Genomic DNA, 20,477 nt, shown 5'->3' with positions numbered 1-20,477 from the left:
GTGTAGTTCACATTTTACTAACTTCTTTATGATACTATCATGGGGAACCTTGTCAAAGGCTCTTCTGAAATCAAGATATCCTACATCCAGAGCATTTTCTTCATCTGTCACGTTTGTCTAGTACAGTGGTTCTCAACCTGTGGGTCCCTAAGTGTTTGGGCCTACAACTCTCAGAAATCCTAGCCAGTTTACCAGCTGTTAGGATTTCTGGGAATTGAAGGCCAAAACATTTGGGTATCCAAAAGTTGAGAACCACTGGTTTAGTAGAAAAAGAGATAGGATTAATCTGTCATGACTTATTTTTGAGAAATTCATATTGGCTTTTTAGTGACCACAGCATTATTTTCTGTGATTATAGTATCTCCGTAATGATCTGCTCCAGAATCTTTCTTAGTATGGATGTCATGTTGATTTGATGATCATTATTTGGGTGCACTCCTCCATCCCCTTTGACAACATTTGCCTTCTCTTCTTTCAGTTTGCTGGAACTTCTCTTAATCCAGAAATAGTTTTTTCCTAGTGGTTCTGAAATTACTACTGCAAATTCTTTTAATACCTTGGATGTAAACCATCTGAATTCTGAATAATTTAGATTAGTCAGATATCCCTGTACTGCCTCTTTACCTATTCTACTCCACATTTCCCCTACTACATCCTTTGCTCAGTTTGGTTGAGCACTGCTTTCCATTTCAGAGAAGACTAAGGCAAAGAAGGTATTGAGTAATTCTGCCTTTTCTCTGTCCTCTTGTTAGCATTTTGCCATCGTCTCCATGCAGTGATCCTACCATTTCCTTCTTCTAACTTTTACTAAGAACATATCCCCTAAAGCCCTTTGTATTGTTTTAAACCTGGGATTAATAGTTTGGTAAGGCACCAGTGCTCTTTGGCAGTGAAGACTACTGACTTCATAAAATCACAACTCCTATGATTTCATAGCATTGATTTTGACAATTAAAGTGGTGTCGAACTGCATTAATTATACAGTGTAGATGTTACTGAAGTTTTATTTCTTCCTCTCATTCTCAGTCTCACACACACATACACACACACACACACTCAGAGGTCTTTAGGGTACTTGCTGTAATCCTGAACAGACTCAAATTTCATTGCATGAAGAAGTCCTTCCTGTAATTGAGCCTAGGGGGTGAAAATGTGAATTACTGAGGCAGAATTACTGAGGCTATATCCACTTAAGCATGTAGAGAGGAGCAATTTAAATCTTACTAAACAAACCAGGCATAACTTCATTTCACCCAGCCAAAAATAGACCTATATTATTCTCTTAAGTATGTAAAGATGGTTTCTTTCACACCACCTCCTTGTGAATAGATTAGCCTTCCGGGGAAAGCTGTATCAACCTGGCTTTTAAGCACTAAAAGAAACTGGAGGCTTCCAGCTTCCTTAGAAGTGAGAGAGGATTTTGTTCCCTCCTTCTCTCTCTCTCTGAACCTGATAACCTGTCTGGAAGTTCTCAACAGCAGCTCTTTCTCACAATTTATCTATTGAAATCAACATAATACAGTAATTTAAAGAAAGTATAGTAATTCAAAAAGAGCTTTAATTCCTCTGTATGGTAAATTAAGGTGGAAAGGTCCACCCAAGGGCTGGATCAAGTCCACAAGGGTTTTTCCCACAATCCATTGAGACCTTAACTTAGAGTTGCCATCATGATTCTAGATATGCCAATTTATATCTTTAGCTTGCCTGAATGTCAAACTTTCTTGTTTAAAGTAGTCCTTTGTTAAGCAAAGCTATGAGACAAAATATGTAGTTACCATTCTGTCCCTAAATGTTTGTAACTGGCAAATGGACTACTATTTTTAATTTTTTAAGCCATTTTAAGTGCTTGCATTTTAAGGATTGGGAACTGCGGGAGGCTATATGTAGTCCAGAGGCCATATGTTCCCAGCGCCTGGCCACATGTATATGGCTCATGGAGTCTCTTGGCTTCATCTGCAAGATCATTTCTGTTCATTTCCATAGGCCCAAAAAGCATATTTCAGAATGCAGTTGATCTTTATGAAGTACTGTATATACTTGAGTATAAGCAGACCCTAATATAAGCCGAGGCACCTAATTTTACCACAAAAAAACTGGGGAAACTTATTGATTCGAGTATAAGCCAAGGGTGGAAAATGCAGCAGCTACTGGTAAATTTCAAAATGAAAATAGATCCCAATGAAATTATATTGAGGCATCAGTAGGTTCAAGATTTTTGAATATTTACCGTATTTCAAAGAAAAACAGTGAACTTGCTGTGTAAGTGGAAAAGTAGGGTCAACAAAAACAATATGGTATTAACAATAACTTAATAATAATAATAATAATAATAATAATAATAATAATAATAATAATAATAATAACAACAACAATAATAACAACAACTTCATTTGTACGCTGCCCTATCTATCTCCCCATGGGGACTCAGGCCAGCTTCCAACATAGGAACAGGCAAACATTCAATGGCTATATAAACAATGAAGAGCTAGATATAGATCTACTGTATAATTATACAGTATATACTAATTTCACATATGCATTTTCCCTGAAACGTTTGCAAATCCTCTATATATGTGCATTTCCCCTGCAATATTTGCAAGCCCTATATTCATATATATCTATTTAAACATCTCTCTCTATATAGGTAATTATATCTATATAGGATTTGCAAAGACTTGCAAACGTGTGAGGTGAAAATTCATATATAAAATAATGTATACACATAGATACAGATATACAGGTACATGGAAATCTCTAGTTATCTATATGTATATAGGATTTGCAAAGACTTGCAAACATATGAGGGGGACATTCATATATAAAATTAATGTATATAGATCGATAGATACAGATATAAAAGTACATAGGGATTGCAAAGGCTTGCAGGGGGAAATGCCTATATATCTGTAGCAGAGATTAACAAATATTTCAGGGGGAAATGCTTTTATAAGATTAATGGGTGTGTGTGTGTGTGTGTGTGTGTGTGTGTGTGTGTGTGTATATATATATATATATATATATATATATATATATATATATATCTTCTTGACTTGCAAGTGCTTCTTTCCCTTTTCAAAACATTCCCTTGGTTAAGAGCGAGGGAGGCTGTTATGGTTGAGCCTTCGGGCTCCGGTAATAGAAGAAGGGGTCATAAGACTCCTCGAGAATCAGACTCTTTCGAGGAGCGTGAAAGAAAACGGCTCCGGGATTTGTTTACAGACCCGACAGATGAGAAATCATTTGAGGGTTTTTCTCAGGGCTTGGAGGAAGAGATGGCCAGCTCGGAGGAGGATGACATGGAATGGACTCGCGTGAGGGAGGATTTGGGTGTTGGGGAAACAGGCAATGAAAGCATGGGAGGTGATTGGCGGATTGCAGGATCAGACCCATGGACTGGCTGGAGGGATGGAGCAGGATCCACAGCTGGGGATGCTGTGGGGCGTAGTCAAAGGTGCTTAAGCTCTGATGAGGATGATGATGTTGGGGCGTCTGGAATTGGGATGGCAGCTGACAGCGATGATGAGCTTGAACTGGGATAAAATGGGGTTTGGGATCAATGTCTAATTGCGTTGGGCAAGGTAATCTGGACGGACGCTTGGGCTCTTGTTGGGGAACTTCCTGAAGACGGGTGTGGTTCATTGCTGGATACGTAAGTTTACCAAGGACACTGGGCATTGACGGCGGGAGGAACTGTGCGGGGTTTTTCTCTGTGCAACTTGTGTTTAATCTCAATAGCTTGGACCTCCGTCGTCTTTTTGATGGGCAATACCTACTTACTGGATTGACGCTGGACTGATTGACTTCGATTCCGGATTATCCCTTCTGCTGGCTATCAGTGAGACCCTTGGATTTCTGGACGACTACGCTTGGCTATAGACCTCTGGACCGGATTGGGACCCTGCTGACTGCCGTTATCCTGACTACGACCACGCTTTCGTCCGCTGCAGGAAGGAATAAACAAGCCTGGTTTATTCCCCTGCTGTTTCTGAGTAGCAGAGAGGAATCTGCCACCAGTCTGTTGTTTACATTCTGACTCCTGTTGATCCTCTTTTGTTTGCATTGTTTGCCAGGCTGAAGTAAGCACTTTGATTTAATCCGGATTATACTTCTGTTTAATCCGGTTTATTCCTTTGAACCGTTTAAGCTCAAACTGAGCTGTTTTTTGTTATTTATCACACTGAAGTCAAGTGTTTGCCCTGTTCTTTGTTTCCTACGGGCGTTTTTAGTTCTGTAACCTCAATAAACTGAGTTTTGTTTTACTTGCTGGCGTTCTGTCTGTGACAGAGGCTTTGGAAAAGTAAACACTGATAAGGGAGGGTAAGGTGAGAGATAAATATGTCATATATTGCAAGCAATGGCCTCTGGGCTCCGCTGCAGGCTTGACTTTGACCTGATTATAAGCCGGGGAGGCTTTTTCAGCTTCTTGGCAGGGGGTTGGACTGGATGGCCCATGAGGTCTCTTCCAACTCTACTATTCTATGATTCTATGCTGAAAAACGTGGCTTATCTTCGAGTATATATGGTATACATGTACAGAATTGCACCGCTGATTCATTTGAAAATCAAAGAAGTCAAGCCTACTTTAAAGAGGGGAAGCTTTCTGCACATAGAATCATTGAGTTGGAAGAGACCACAAGGGCCATCATGTCAGTCATAGGCATGTTGACATTTGATGAGTATAAATAATAAATAAATAATAAATATGAGTACAGTCTTTTTTGTCCTCAAAGATCATGTTGAACTGAGCATCTGTAAGCAAAGACATTTAAGTGTAAGAGAGCAACACAGTTCCAACTTCCAGGTTATTCTAAGTAAGTATGACCTGGCCAAAAACATTTAACTTCATTTCATGGAGGAATGGGAAGGTGAGCCTGGTCACTTGACATCCAGAGTTGATTTGCTGGGCGTGTTTCTGTCCTGTATGACTAAGAGTGACTCTACACTTCAGAATTAATGCTATTTGGTACCACTTTAATTGCCATAACTCAGTGTTATGGAATCCTGGCAGTTGTCACCAAACAAGGTCTTTAACCACTGCTCCCAAAGAGTGCTGGTGCATCTCCAAACTACAAACCTCAAATTTCTATAGCATTCAGTAGTGGTAGAGAAAGTAATATCAAACTACATTCATTCTACAGTATAGATGCACCCTAAGTTGGGGTAGGCAACTGTGGTAAACTGTGCTGGGGGGAGTGTATTGTACCCTTAGGAGACTTTGTGGGCTTCAGCCTCATTGTGAAAAGAACATTTATTTATTTATTTACAGTATTTATATTCCTCCCTTCTCACCCCGAAGGGAACTCAGGGCGGATCACATTATACACACATAGGGCAAACATTCAATGCCCATATACACATAGAACCGAGACAGAGACAGACACAGAGGCAATTTAATCTTCTCCTGAGGGGATGTTCGATTCTGGCCACAAGGGGGAGCAACTCCTTCATCATCCACTCTGACGGTACTTCCTCATTCCATGTTAAAATTAGTTAAATTTGCCTCCCCACTTTATCAGTGGTACCTTATTTCCCACTTGATAGATGCAACTATCTTTCGGATTGTTAGATCAGCAACAAGCAGGGGCTATTTTTAATTTTTAATTGATGGGTGCTCACCCCGCCACGGGCTGGCCTCGAACTCATGACCTCATGGTCAGAGTGATTTATTGCAGCAGGCTGCTCACCAGCCTGCGCCACAGCCTGGCCCCAACACCCCCTAGAGACTCTGGGAATGTGCATTTTGCTATAGTTTAGCTCCCTGGGTTAAATCCAGGAGAGCCTTTTTTTTGGTCAAAGCTGGAATTGTCTGGAAGTCATGCCTCCAGAAGGTCCATGCGCATGGGCATAACAAACCATATTCTCTGTAAAGTGACTCCTGGCCATCCACACAATGTTCTTCAACCCGTTACTTATTATAAGATAAACTGAGTGAAGGCACTTTAATGCCATGTTAAGAAAAGTTGGGGAATATTTAACAACTAGGTTAAATTTTGGTGCAGTGTGGCCAACAGGACCAGGGCCAATTTGGACAGGTCAACTACCCACATAGACCACCACCACCGTCTCCTTTTCCCAGCACTCATAAGTGTGAGGAAAAGGGGACAAATCAGGCTTGTGTCTCCACCATTCCTGTTGTGAGAGCTCCTGGCCATCATAGAGATCTTGTGCTGAAATCAGCAAAAGGGAGCATGCAACCAAAAAGAAGAAATGGGATCATGCTGTGATATGGATGAAAGGTGACGGTTCATTTGGGCCAAAGCCATCATAGCTTGGCTGGAACATCTGAATTCCACCCAACAGTTGCCATTATGAGTTGTAGATGGTGTGTATGGCTACGCCTGAAGGAAGTGGTCTTGGATAAATAAGAACCTGTTGGTCACATGTGTCAAAGTCAAGGCGCACAGGCCAAATCCAGTCTGCCATGTCATTTAATATAGTCCTCCTCCAAATGATGGACTACAATTCCTGTATTCCTCATCATTAGGCATCATGTTGCGATATGGTAACATCTGGACATTTGTAGTTTGCTCTATTTTGCCAGGATAAGTGGGTTTTGAATTCAGATACAAGGCTTGTGGATGAGATGCCTGACTTTACAATGTCCTTTAACCTTTCCACAACTTTAGAGCCAAAAGTGCTGTTGAGTGGCAACTCCCATTATCCCCAGTCTGCATGGCGTATAATCATAAGGGATGGGAGTTGCTGTTCAATAACATCAAAGGATCCACATTTGGTAAAAACCAAAGAACACCAACTACTATGTTAAAATTATAGTTGGCCCTCTTTATCCATGGATTATCTGTCCATGGATTCAACAGTCCTTTGAAGGCAACCATAAGGCTGATGTGGCCCTTGTTGAAAAGGAGTTTGACATCCCTAATGTAGGATTGTTGTATGTATTCTGGGCTGTATGGCCATGTTCCAGAAGTATTCATGGTCTGAAAGCCTTCGACTACACACCCCTAATGTAGATGAAACCTTACTCCCAGTCAAGCTATAGACCACTGCTTCCCAAACTCTGGTCCTCCAGATGTTTTAGTTTTCAATCTTTTCTCGTTGGCCAAAGCAGCAGAGACCTGGAGGTCCAAATACCTGGAGAACCAGAGTTTGGGGATCACCATCATAGACCTTTCCATACTTTTATGCTGGTTGTACTGGAAAGTTATGGAAAACTAGGAAAGGAATTACTTCTAAGTAGTGTCAGTTATATTATAAGAGTTCTAAGGAAAGGCATGATGTTTATGAGGTCCTTCTAGAGCAGGCATGGGCAAACTTGGGCCCTCCAGGTGTTTTGGACTCCAACTCCCATAATTCCTAACAGCTTCAGAGCCTCAATTCCTAACAGCTTAAGCAGCTGAAGGAGAAAAGGAAGGGGTGTGCAGTTGTTAGGAATTGTGGGAGTTGGAGTCCAAAACACCTGGAGAGCCCAAGTTTGCCCATGCCTGGTCTAGAGAGTTTCATCCACAGCCATGAATATCTTCTAAAGCAATGTCACAAGCTTTGGCCTCCTTCCTTATCAGCATGAAAAAACCCACTAAATCAGAAATCAAACAGGCAACTTGAGTTGGGAGAATGCCGCGTCTCTAATTTGTATGTACCTTTTTTGATCTCCTCACCTACTAGGTTTAAGGTAAATCGCTACGGAATACCAAGGAGACATTCAATGAAACGGGGCTATTAATTCAGTCCAATGAGAGATGTTTTATATAACAAAGGGATTTGCGCTGATACTCAAACAATGTATATTAATGAAAGAGTTGAAAGAGATTCATTTGGTTCTCAAAGCAAACACATTAAGGGAGGGAAAAATGATTGAGAAGTAAAGCATACCTCTTTTTTTAAACTGTGCTTTATTTAGGGCTAAGCTGGTAAGCGTCATTCAATAATTACAGAAGATTACAAGGAGTTTTAGGGAATTGAGAATCAGAGAGCAGTTGTCTGGAACTGCGACGGTATTTATACACCTAGATACGGCCTCATTTCGGCTGTCTTTATCCCAGCTAAACAACCAAAGAAGGCCAGGGGCTGTTGAGCCAGCATAAGGACTTTAAAACAGGCCCAACAGGGAGAAAAAAATGTAACTTTTTTCATAAAAAGAAAGAAAGAATCTCAAAACTAACCAAAAGACAAAGCATTGATCTGAAATGTTATTTCTTTTTCTCATCCAAGAAAATGGAATAAGGAGGGAAAACACACCCTTAGAAATCAAGTCTTAACACCGTGGAAATAAATTATAATAAATATGATATACTTTAAAATATATGTGTTCTTAAATAATTCATTGTTTCTATTTTTTTCTGATTCAGATTTTAAAGCAACTTTTTTCAACTGCTCTAAAGTCATTTACCAAAGATAAATATCGTGCTTTCCTTAAATAGTTTTTCCTTGATTTTTTTCTCTATCATTACAATTAAAAGTCCTACAAAATATGCAAATTTATTTACAGAAAAACAGAGCCAGCATCTTTTATTATTTTTTTAAACATCCCCCTGTTTTTCAAAATTCCTTGTAAACAGTTTCAGAAATTCTTCAAAGAGATTGCATTTTTGTCATTATTTTTTTCTTTTTTTTGTTTGCTTGTTTTTAATTTTTTTACACGTTTTTTTCTTTTCTTTTCTTCGTCTTCTTTTTTTTTTAAGATTAAGGTTCTAGGCTAAACCCTGCTCCCACCCCACCCCGCTTTTGTCCTGAAGGATCCTAGAGCAAAATATGGAAGCTACGGAAGCCAAAGATGATGGGAAAAGTCTCGGACGACAAGTTTATGGAAAGATGAAAGCGTCTTAGCTGTGGTTTTCCCTTTTTCAATCCCCCCCTTTTCTTCCCCTCCCACCCTCTAGTTTTCACTTTCTGTTTCATCAAGGTTGACCTCACTTTTGGGGGGTTTGTAAGAAGACAGCCATTAGGTGTTTCCCGTGTCAGCGTCGCCGGTCTACACGAAATGGAGAAGTTGTTTCTTGTTTGCGTAATTCGTTTATTTATTGATTATTAGCTGGAATGCTTGCGGTTAAAAAAGCTGCCGAGTTAAGCCGCCGTCTTCGTGGCCTTCCCCAACCCGTCCCACCCCGATCCCGCCCCGAACCCCCCTCCCCCAAAATAAGACACAGCTTCCAACAGCGGTTGGCTGAGAGCAGGAAACGGATTTCAATCTAAACTCTACAAAAGTTACAGTTCTACAACATCTTTGTTTTTGTAGCATGAATGCTAACGTCTATGTATATTTTTTTGCTTTTTTTGCTTTTTTAATGTCATCTAATCCCTTCTTCCCTATTATATAGGTATTTTAAAACTTTTTTCTTACTTTTTTTTCTTCTTTTAAATTCTGTACAACTATTAGGATTTTATGGGAGAGAGTTTATGGGGAGTCAGAAGCATTTACAAACCTGTTTTCTTTTTTTTCCCTTTCTGTTTCTTGTCTACCTTTCATTTCCACCTTTCCCAGTTCAGTTTTATTTACTTGCCTTTTTCGCCATTTTCCGCAGCGAAACCACCTCAACCTGTCCCTTTGAACCACTCCATCATCCGTACATATTATACAGAAAACCATATGAAAGTTTCATAGACTCTAATTAAGGTATAACCAAAGATCCGCCCCAAGTATCAAAGAACTATTATCTTGCCGTTTTTTGTTTAAAAGCGTTTAAGCATATTTTTTTTCAGTTTTTACATATTTCATATAATTGCTCTCTCGAAAACTGTTATAGGAACAGCTCAGAGAAAAAAAAGGAAAGAACTTCTTTAATTTACATACAGCTACAAGTCTGCGATAAAAAGTTATGTCCTTTGGTCCCTATATAGCTAAGGAATGACAGATAAAGATGCTTGAGTGATGGGTACCATGGGGTATCCACAGCAACCGCATCCCAGGTGGCAAACAGGCACTCCTTTGTCAGTATCAAGGTTTGCATTTCCTGTTTGGAAGAAAAGCCGCTGTGGTGACATCCATTTCTTTGCAGAAATCCTAGTCGATCTGCTTCCTCTCACAATCGTTTTGTTTGTTTGCTTGTTTGCTTGTTTCTTTGTTTTGTTGTTATGGGTTTCGTTTTGTTCTGTTTTCTCAAGCGGGTATCCTTCGAAGTCTCAGCCGATGTGACTTTTCTTGGAGAAAAATGTTGACAGTCTGAACAATCAGAAAGAGAGTAAGTCTGAAGTTTTTTTTCAGCTCGACTGATAATTTGCTGATATGTTAAAGGTGTAATCCAACAGTTCTCGTTCCTATATATATTTATTTAATATATATATATATATTTCTCTAAAGGTGGCCCATTCAGCTGATGCCCTAAAAAAGAAAAAAAGACAAGGAAGAATCATTATAAAGTCAACTCATGCAACCTAAACGAAACAGATTTAGAAAAACAAACCAAAAGGAAGAATGAAAGAGAAAGTTGACAAGAGGAAAGAAGATTAAGAGAGTGTACGTTTTTTATAAAAAGGAAAGGAAATACAAAGGGATCAAGAGGTAAATGTAGGAGAACACCTGTTTCCAAGACAATATTGCTCCCATTGAGGAAACTACATACAAATTTGGTTAATGGGTTTGGGATCAAACCCTTGAAGTTCTTGAGAACTCTTAAAATAAAACGGAAATGATCCATCTCCCATGTATGAGATGATATTCCCTTATATTTTTCAATGTGCTAACAGCCTGACTACAAAGAACACATGATAGTAATAAAATCTGAAATACAGTGGACTCTTGGTAGCCACTAGGGTTTGGTTTCAGGAACCCTCATGGACACCAAAATCCATGCATGCTCAAGTTTTATTTTTTGCAAGGGCAAAGTAAAATGGTGCCCCTTTTATTCAGTGGCTTTTTGGATTTCAAGCTATGAATAGTTCAGTGGTTCCCAACCTTTGGACCTCCAGGTGTTTTGCACTTCAACTCCCAGAAATCCTAGCCAGCTTACCAGCTGTTAGGAAGTGTGGGAGCTGAAGTCCAAAACACCTGGAGGCCCAAAGGTTGGCAACCACTGGAATAGTTGAATCCGTGGATATAGAATCTTAATATTGAGGACCAACTGTATTTTTTTTCTACTAGCAAAGAAACAAGACTGTCACTATAGAACAGGCATGGACAAACTTGGGCCCTCCAGGTGATTTGGACTCCAATTCCCACAATTCCTAACAGCCGGTAGGTCCATGCCTGATATAGAAAGTCAGAGCAGATCTACACAGACCCAATATCCAAGGGCCAATCCGACGTAGAGTCCTGAATGTGGGTTGGCCCTGCTGTGTGGCCACCCTTACCGTTCCCTCCCATTCTCTATGACATGGTGGTCTTCAGCCACAACATGAGTCCTACTAGTCGACCATTGTTTGCAGTGATATTGGACAGGTGATGAAGTGACAAGAAGGGAGAGCAGGAATTGCCAGTTCCTCTCCCAGCTCCCTTCCTTGATCACCTCATTGTCCCAGTCAGTATTACTGTAGGCAATGCCTGACTAACAGAACCCATGTTGCGGCTCGTGACCATTGTGTGACCACTGCGACATGGAGAATAGAAGAGGACTATAAGTGTAAACAGTTGAGGCATGTTCTGTCTTAGAACCTGTCTAACTATTTACATAGCCTAAACGTTGGGGGATATGCTTAATTCTACGCCAGAATTTGAAGTATCTTCTTATTAATGTGAGTGAGGGACGTGTTCTGGTGGCCTTGTCTTGCATTACCCCAGATCAGCTCCATGCTGGGTCTGGCTGCCAAGTTGCTGATCGAGGGTCCTTTCACCATTACGTGGTCAGTGTAGATGTGTCCACAGCCTTATGGGGCAGAGTTTACATAGGGTAAAATTCAGTTAACTACTTTTACCCTGTGCTAGGGAACAGATGTCCCTGAATGTTGTCTTGATGGGGTTGTTGTATGTATTACGGGCTGTATGGCCATGTTCCAGAAGCATTCTCTCCTGACGTTTCGCCCACATCTATGGCAGGCATGCCTCACAACCTCTGAGGATGCCTGCCATAGATGTGGGCAAAATGTCAGGAGAGAATACTTCTGGAACATGACCATACAGCCCAGAATACATACAACAACCCTGTGATCCCGGCCATGAAAGCCTTCGACAACACGTTGTCTTGATGGCAAGGATTGATTTCTGGCCCAATTCAGGATACTGGGGCTGGGCTTAGCACAGCAGGTTAAATTGTTTAGCTGCAGAAAATCCTGCTGATCTAAAGGTTGGCAGTTCAAGCCTGGGTCAGGTTGAGCACCCGCCATCAGCCCCAGCTCCCTGCCCACCTAGCAGATCGAAAACAAATATGTGAATAGATACTCGTAAATAGGTACTGCTTTAAGCGGGAAGGCAATAAAAGATGCCCATAAGGACATGCCAGCGATTCGATCTGGAGGATGTCTAAGGATGACAAAGCTCCTCAGCATGGAAGATAAAATGACAGCACCCCCTTGTGGTCTGAGTTGAGCACAGCCTCCAGATGCCGGAAATGGAAAAGATGGGGAAAGCCTTTACCTCTGTTTATGTATTGTCTTTCCTTGTTAATTGTATAATGGCATTGAATGTTTACTGTCTATGTGTTCTGTAATCCACCCTGAGTCCCCTCGGGGAGATAGAGTGGAATATTAATAAAGAATGTTATCACATGGCCCAAATCGGGGTATGAGGTCATTTTGGGGTATGTGGCCATGTAGATAGGCCCTAGGCTTTTCCACATTAATTGTTGGGGGAAATTAATACTGCAGTATTAAACAATGGAGAGATTGCATAGCAAAGTGAATCTCACCAGGTGTTGCTTGCTACACAAACCAGGTACCAAGCAACTCAGGATGAAATTCCCTTTTCTACCCAACGATTAAAAGCCCAGTAGCTGTCTCCAGGTTTTGGCAAGCTTTCACGCTTTGCTACCTGCCAATGAAGCATTTTTCTTTTGCAAATGGGAGAAAGCCACACTTTGAACAGGCGGACTGGAAAATAAAATGGCTTGGAAGAAACTTCCCCTCTCCTCCTTCTCCTTCCCTCCCTCCCTCTCCCTGCAATAATAAACATAAAAATGTAAAGCTAACATTTCTTAAATTTTTCTTTAATCATGATCCAACTAAACTTGACATTTAAGGAGGATGCTTAATCATTGCGGATTAGCTCTTATCTCTTGCTAGCAAGCAGGTTTCTCGTCTTATACACTGGGTGATTTATTACATCAAGAAACTTAGAAACCCGCCACAGCTCCCCTCCGGTGGAGAAAGGTGTCATGCGTTATATCAAACCATGCTGGCAGGTTTTCCACACTGTTGATTGAACAAACAGCAAACCGTACACAGCGGTCTCAACAATTACAACACCAAAAATAATAAGAATCGAAGAGGAAATTAAAAAAAGGAAAAGGAAAAACACGTACCCAGGACCCTTTTTCAGTTGTAACCAAATAAAAAAAGACCAAAAATTAAAATGCCACTTTCTTTTCAGATCAAGATTTGTCTCCTTAAAAGAACAGGCTCCCTCCCCCCAAAAAACAATGGGCTTAAGAGCTCTTGTGCTACAAAACCTTAAAATTAGGGATTCTGATAAGCTGGAGGTTTTTTTGCTTCCTAGCTTGCTTTGGAATATAGATGTTTTCTTTCTGTAAAACAACTGTCATTCATGTGTCGTCGAAGTCTTTCACGGCCAGAATCACTGGGTTCCTGTGAGCTTTCCAGGCTGCATGGTCATGTTCCAGAAGCATTATCTCCTGATGTTTTGCCCACATCTATGGCAGGCATCCTCAGAGGTTGGGAGGTCTGTTTGAAACTAGGCAAGTGGGGTTTATATTTGTGGAATAATGTTCAGGGTGGAAGAAAGAACTCTTGTCTGTTTGAGGCAGGTGGCAATGTGGGAACTGGCCACTTTGATTAGCATTGAATGGCCTCGCAGCTTCAAAATCTGACTGCTTCTTGCCTGGAGGCATCCTTTGTTGGAAGGTGTTAGCTGGCCCTGATTGTTTCTTGTCTAGAATTCCCCTGTTTTTTGAGTTGTTCTTTATTTACTGTCCTGATTTTGAAGTTTTTTTTTTAATACTGGGAGCCAGATTTTATTCATTTTCATGGCATCCTCCTTTTTGTTGACATTGTCCATGTGCTTGTGGATTTCAATGGCTTATCTGTGTAGTCTGTCATGGTGGTTCCTTCCTCCAGGCAGGAAGTAGCCAAGCTTTGAACCTGCAAGGCCATTCAATGCTAATCAAGGTGGCCAATTGCAACATTCACTCTTGCCTCCAACAGACAAGAGTTCTTTCTCCCACCCTGGACCTTACACAGATATATAAACCTCACCTGCCTAGTTTTCAACAAACCTCACAACCTCTGGGGACACCTGCCATAGATGTGGACAAAACGACAGAAGAGAATGCTTCTGGAACATGGCCATACAGCCTGGAAAACTCACAGCAACCCAGTGATTCCGGCCATGAAAGCCTTTGACAACAAATTGTCATTAACTCTGAATTTTTGGGAGAGACTAGAAATCATTGAAGGAAGGAAGGAAGGATGAAAAATCAATTGAAAAAGGCCCCCAATTATCCATTTAAAAACACAAGATTTTTTGAGTGTAAAAAAAATATCAATTACACATTGTTCCTGGTTATAATTATTTATTTATTTTTAGTTTTGGCTGGAAATGCTTCATACATTTATAAAATCCCCATCTTTTTTTGTTCCTTCCTAAAAGTATTAGGAATTCATGTTTTCTCCCTGCTTCCATGTGAGATCTTAAGAAGCATCAAACTGCTGAACAAGAACTTAAACAACAAAGAAACCACGGCAAGCACTAAAGGAAACGAACAAATAATAATTAAAAGAAGAAGAAGAAGAAGAAGAAGAAGAGTTGAAAAATAATAATAATGAGCACAGCAATAAAAAACCGTGGCAGCACAAAAGTCAAGAAAGGCACATGTGATCATGACTGGCCAATCATCAACTGATACAACATCCAAGAAAAAAATGCTTCAATCACGGCACCTCCACAAAACTTGACGGTTATGTCATGCAACCAATCCGTAGCTTTGTTACATGGCGCCACCATGTCAACTTCGAGTTGATTTTGAACTTACGGACTGGGGAACTGTATTCTCCACTTTCCTGTCATTACGTGAACTTTTTTCCTAGCTCAGCCCGAGACTGTGGTGGATTTGACTGGCTCTTGGTTGGTTTGGTTGGAATTTGATTGAATGACAAAAGAAGAAAAGATTTTTTATATATATATTTATATATAGTTTGGATTGTCAAAAAAAGGAAGGAAGGAAGACAAACAAAACAAAGTAAAAATAATATTGGGGAAAAAAAAAAAGAAATTAAGAAAATAAAGAAGGAGGCACCAAGACACAGCATCGTTTCCAAAAAGCTCTAATGGACAAGGAGGAAACAAAAAGAAAACAGGAAGCAAAAATGGTAATAATAATAATAATAACAATAACAACAACAACAAAGGAATGGAGGAAGCCTAGCAAAGAGACAGCGACATATACACACAGTTCATGTGGACACATAATAAACAGTGACCATTAACAGAACAATATGTCGTGGCAGCTGATAGAAGCATGCGTTGGATGGATGACCAGCAGACCACCGGTAAATTGGTTTGCGATGTCTGGAAAATATACTGGCTGCAAACCATCCCTTTGGGGTTCAAAGCAAACCTTTCCCAGCCACTTTCAGGTTTGGAAAGCTGAATTGGATGTGATATTTCTATTTAAAAATGGGTGTTGAGCCCCAAATGCAACTGCCCATTAGGGAAACATTGACCCGTTTTGTGCCCCGGCTTTCAGTGGGGCCCCCGATCCCACCTAGGTCCCACCTAGGGTCCCCTTCCCAGCTCACACTTTAAGGAAGTTTCTTCTTAGTTGCTGTTCTACTCTAGAGTAAGAGGAATTTGGCTGTAGGCACTGGCAGGCACGGGTGCTCCTGCACACCACACACACTTGCTCCTTGGAAAGAGAGTGCATGTGTGGCATGCAGTCCCAGAAAGCGTCCATCCCTGTCAGTGCCTGCAGCCGAGCGCCTCTTATTCTGTCATGCCAAAAAGCAGGCCAGGAGCCAGGACCCACTCCTGCCTGCTTTTGTGTCGAGGATATTTTCGTACGGGCAAGGGCCTTCCTGTTCTGTGCTCCCGAAGAAACGAAAGACACGAAAGAAACGAATTTTGTGCACAACTCTAATGCCCATCATTTTTAGAAAGAGCCTCGGATGGAGCTTAGACCTGATATGTCTTTCATCAATAGAACTGGAAAATGTACTGGCTGCAAACCATCCCTTTGGGGTTCAAAACAAACCTTTCCCAGCCACTTTCAGGTTTGGAAGGCTGAACTGGATGCAATATTTCTATTTAAATATGGGCGTTGAGCAACTGCCCATTAGGGAAACCTTGACCCATTTTGTGCCCCGGCTTTCAGTTTGGCCCCCGATCCATTTTTGGGAGCCTCCCAAAATCGGAAGGGCAGATATCTGTTTTTGCTCTTCTGTGCTGAAAGATACGTTTTCTATCCACACATTATGGCAGGAGGGGGGGCTTCCCACCTAGGCCCCCTTTCCCAGTTCACACATTAAGGAGGTTTCTTCTTAGCTGCTGTTTCTACTCTAGAGTAAGAGGAATTCAGCTGTAGGCATTGGTGGGCACAGGTGCTCCTGCACACCACACACTTACACTCCTTGGAAAGAGAGTGCATGTGTGGCGTGCAGGCCCAGAAAGCGTCCGTGCCTGTCAGTGCCTGCAGCCGAGTGCCTATTACTCTGTTATGCCGAAAAGCAGGCCAGAAGCCAGGACCCACGTCTGCCTGCTTTTGTGTCAAGCATATTTTCGTACGGTGAGGGGCCTTCCTGGTCTGTGCTCCCGAAGAAACGAAAGACACGAAAGAAATGAATTTAGTGCACAACTCTACTGCCCATCATTTTTAGAAAGAGCCTCAGATGGAGCTTAGACCTGATATGTCTTTTATCAATAGAACTGGAAAATGTACTGGCTGCAAACCATCCCTCTACGGTTTTAAAACAAACCTTTCCCAGCCATTTTCAGACAAAAAGGAAAAGATATGGCTTGGATCCTATAGTTCATCATAGATGGAGTAGTCCAGTTAAATCTATGACCCGCATTTTGACTCACCATTCAACAACTGATTCTGTAGGTCTATGATTCAGGCTCACAATGGAATGAAATAGGCCTGCCTATAATATGTGGGAGATTTGCAAAACCTCTTAAAATCCTTCTTAGGAATCTTACTGTTGGATTGGAGATAAGGTCAATGCAGCATTGTTTCAGAAAGGTCCTTCAAACATAGAACATTGTTCCTCCTTAGGTACTCTTCTCTATCTGTTGTCATGTCCTTCTCACCACTGGCTTTGGACACATTTGGGCAGGATGCTCTCTACATTCTTGCCCCCATTTCTATAGGGTATATCAGTACAGGTCTAGGTTAGCTGGTCATATGAATGGTCTTCATGTTATCCCATGGTTTTCAAGGATGCATAAATCTCAAAACCCAAAACCAATAATAAAAAACATCCAACAGGAACTTAATACAGTACGGCCCCATCATCTGCAGAAAATATATTCTTGGATTTTGCATGGAGATGCAAAACTGTGGATTATAGCAAATCCTATTGATATGAAATAATTTGGTTCAAATGTATCACAGAGTCATGCTGGAAGACCAAGAGATGTCAGGAGATATTTTCTTGGACATGGATAAGTGAAACTGTGAGTACAGGTCCTGTGAATATGGGGATCATACTGTACTTATGGATTCCTTTCACCAACCTCGCACAACTTGACAGTTGTAAAGGGCCAATATATAAACACTTCTGCCGACTGCTCAAGGTTGGTGAAGGGCTTGGATTGGCCCTTTTCATGCCTGCTTTCCTGGTCAGGCAAACCCTTTGTGGGTTGCATTCGGCCTGCGGGCCATACATTGTGCAGGCCTGCTTTAATTATGGGAAGCACATTTTGACAACCCATTCCATCAAGTTCATTTTCTCAGTGATCATCTGTCATAGTCTGAATTTATGTAGACCAGAAGATAATTCAGCATGTATCAATACTCTAAAAAGTTATTTTACTTGTAAAGTAAGAGAGAAGATTCACTACATCATAGAAGTGTCGATCAAGATGATGTAAGGATATGTATCTGTGCCTTGAAGCTATTTGTCAATCTATGTTGGCTCCAATGAACTTCATAGGGTTTTCTTTGGCAATGAATACTAGTCAGAGGTGGTTTTAGCAGTTCCTTCCTCTGAAATATAGCCTCCCGCATCTGTTATTCCTTGGTGGGTTCCAATACAAGTACAAACTGGCGCTGACCATGCTTAACTTCCAACATCAGACAAGACAACGATGCCTCTAGGACCGGTTATTTAAGCTACTACATGTTTTAAGTACTGTATCTATTTTCATCCATTAAAACAGCCTCCGGTGGCCTAGGGGATAAAAGCGTTGTGACTTGAAGGTTGGGTTGTTGACCTGAAAGCTGCCAGGTTCGAATCCCACCTGGGGAGAGCGTGGATGAGCTCCCTCTATCAGCTCCAGCTCCATGCGGGGACATGAGAGAAGCCTCCCACAAGGATGGTAAAACATCAAAAATCATCCGGGCGTCCTTGCAGACGGTCAATTCTCTCACTCCAGAAGCAACTCTGGTTGCTCCTGACACAGAAAAAAAAATCCATTAAAACAACAACCTTGTGGTGATCTTAAATGTTCTTCTTCCCCTGACCTCCGACCATGACCAACCATCACAAGTATGATATAATTATGTTAAGGATGAAAAAGAGAGTTTCATATTTCTTCTGTTCTAAGTCATAAGTTCCCAGTTCAAGAACTGAATCATGTATTTCCTGTTTCTATAAAATAACTGTAACTGCAGAAAAATAAGTGTTTTTAAACATTAAGGGTGCTTCACATAAGACAGTTTCCTCTATTAGGATCATATCCATGTAGGAAAATCATCAAAAAGGATGTTAGCCTGGTTTAGTAAAAATACCAGGACTGTAGGTTCTCATAGCTAACTAATATATTGCATAAGTGTTGTGTAAGTGCTGCATAAATGCTTATGGAGCAGAGACCACATTTTTGATGCACGGGGTGATATAGAAGGTAAGTGGGAATATTCATGAACCAGCTAAACAAAAACACACATAATGGGCTCGGGCTGTGGCGCAGGCTGGAGAGCAGCTACAATGAATCACTGCAATGAATCACTCTGACCAGGAGGTTATGAGTTCGAGGCCCGCTCGGAGCCTATGTTTGTCTGTCTTTGTTCTATGTTAAAAGGTATTGAATGTTTGCCTATATGTGTAATGTGATCCGCCCTGAAGCGGAATATAAATGCTGTAAATAAATAAATAAATAAATAAATATTTACATTGTAAATATACAACCGTTCAATGCTAAGGCTTCCCCGTCTGCGCAGGGTTCCATACTTCGCACTTTAACAACATAACCGTTCAATGCTAAGGCTTCCCCGTCTGCACAGGGTTCCATACTTCGCATTTTCACAACACAACCGTTCAATGCTAAGGCTTCCCCGTCTGCGCAGGGTTCCATACTTCGCACTTTCACAACACAACCGTTCAATGCTAAGGCTTCCCCGTCTGCGCAGGGTTCCATACTTCGCACTTTCACAACACAACCGTTCAATGCTAAGGCTTCCCCGTCTGAGCAGGGTTCCATACTTCGCACTTTCACAACACAACCGTTCAATGCTAAGGCTTCCGCGTCTGCGCAGGGTTCCATACTTCGCACTTTAACAACACAACCGTTCAATGCTAAGGCTTCCCCGTCTGCGCAGGGTTCCATACTTCGCACTTTCACAACACAACCGTTCAATGCTAAGGCTTCCCCGTCTGCGCAGGGTTCCATACTTCCCACTTTCACAACACAACCGTTCAATGCTAAGGCTTCCCCGTCTGCGCAGGGTTCCATACTTCACACTTTAACAACACAACCATTCAATGCCAAGGCTTCCCGCCAAATGGAACTGTAGAGGAGAGTCTACTGAACAAGCCAGGACCTGCCACAGACCAGGACTGCCATCTGTTGAGGAGTTACGAAGCTGGAGGCATTACTTTTCATTCAACCCTCGTAATTCTATATATTCATGTCACATTGCACTATTCATAATAAGATTTGAAAGTGTTCAAGATTTAATATTTCCATGGGATTGAGCTTTCCTTTTGGCAGTTTCATACTGCATTGTGGTATTGGAGAAAGTTCTACCCAGAAGGCTTAAGGATGTATTATCATTAAAGTCTCAAACCACCATTGCAATGCATTCCCGAATGCTCAGCGGGCCATGCGCTGGCACCCTTTTTTGTGGGTTCAGGCCTTCCTTCAATTGCCTCTTTTCTCCCTCCTCAACCAAGGTCTTCTGCAAACCAAGATCATCCCCCGTAGCTCACAGCCAAGCCTGGCTTTGCGGAAACAAGCTAACTCTAATCTCTCAACACTCAATTAGCAGGTGGGATATTTTATTATTATTATTTGCCTGCAGCTCCAAATTACCTTCAAGGTG

General features: G+C 41.4%; 1 protein-coding gene across 9 annotated transcripts in view; it reads right to left on the bottom strand.

The window, feature by feature from the left end:
- Window positions 1-7,831: 7,831 nt before the first annotated feature.
- Window positions 7,832-20,477, bottom strand: part of celf4 (CUGBP Elav-like family member 4) — a 920,473-nt gene continuing 907,827 nt past the window's right edge. For 8 of the 9 annotated variants that reach the window (XM_062974278.1, XM_062974282.1, XM_062974280.1 and 5 more), the window contains exon 13: window positions 7,832-10,276. The gene's annotated coding sequence lies outside the window, so the exon portion shown is untranslated. Of the gene's footprint in view, window positions 10,277-15,032; window positions 15,121-20,477 lie in introns of all 9 variants that reach the window. The other variant, XR_010003933.1, reaches the window with a different exon arrangement.

This window comes from Anolis carolinensis, chromosome 2, assembly GCF_035594765.1.
Source record: "Anolis carolinensis isolate JA03-04 chromosome 2, rAnoCar3.1.pri, whole genome shotgun sequence".
Lineage (NCBI taxonomy): Eukaryota > Metazoa > Chordata > Lepidosauria > Squamata > Dactyloidae > Anolis > Anolis carolinensis.
Note: the sequence above shows the minus strand (reverse complement) of the source record. Positions and strands in the feature narration are given on the sequence as shown.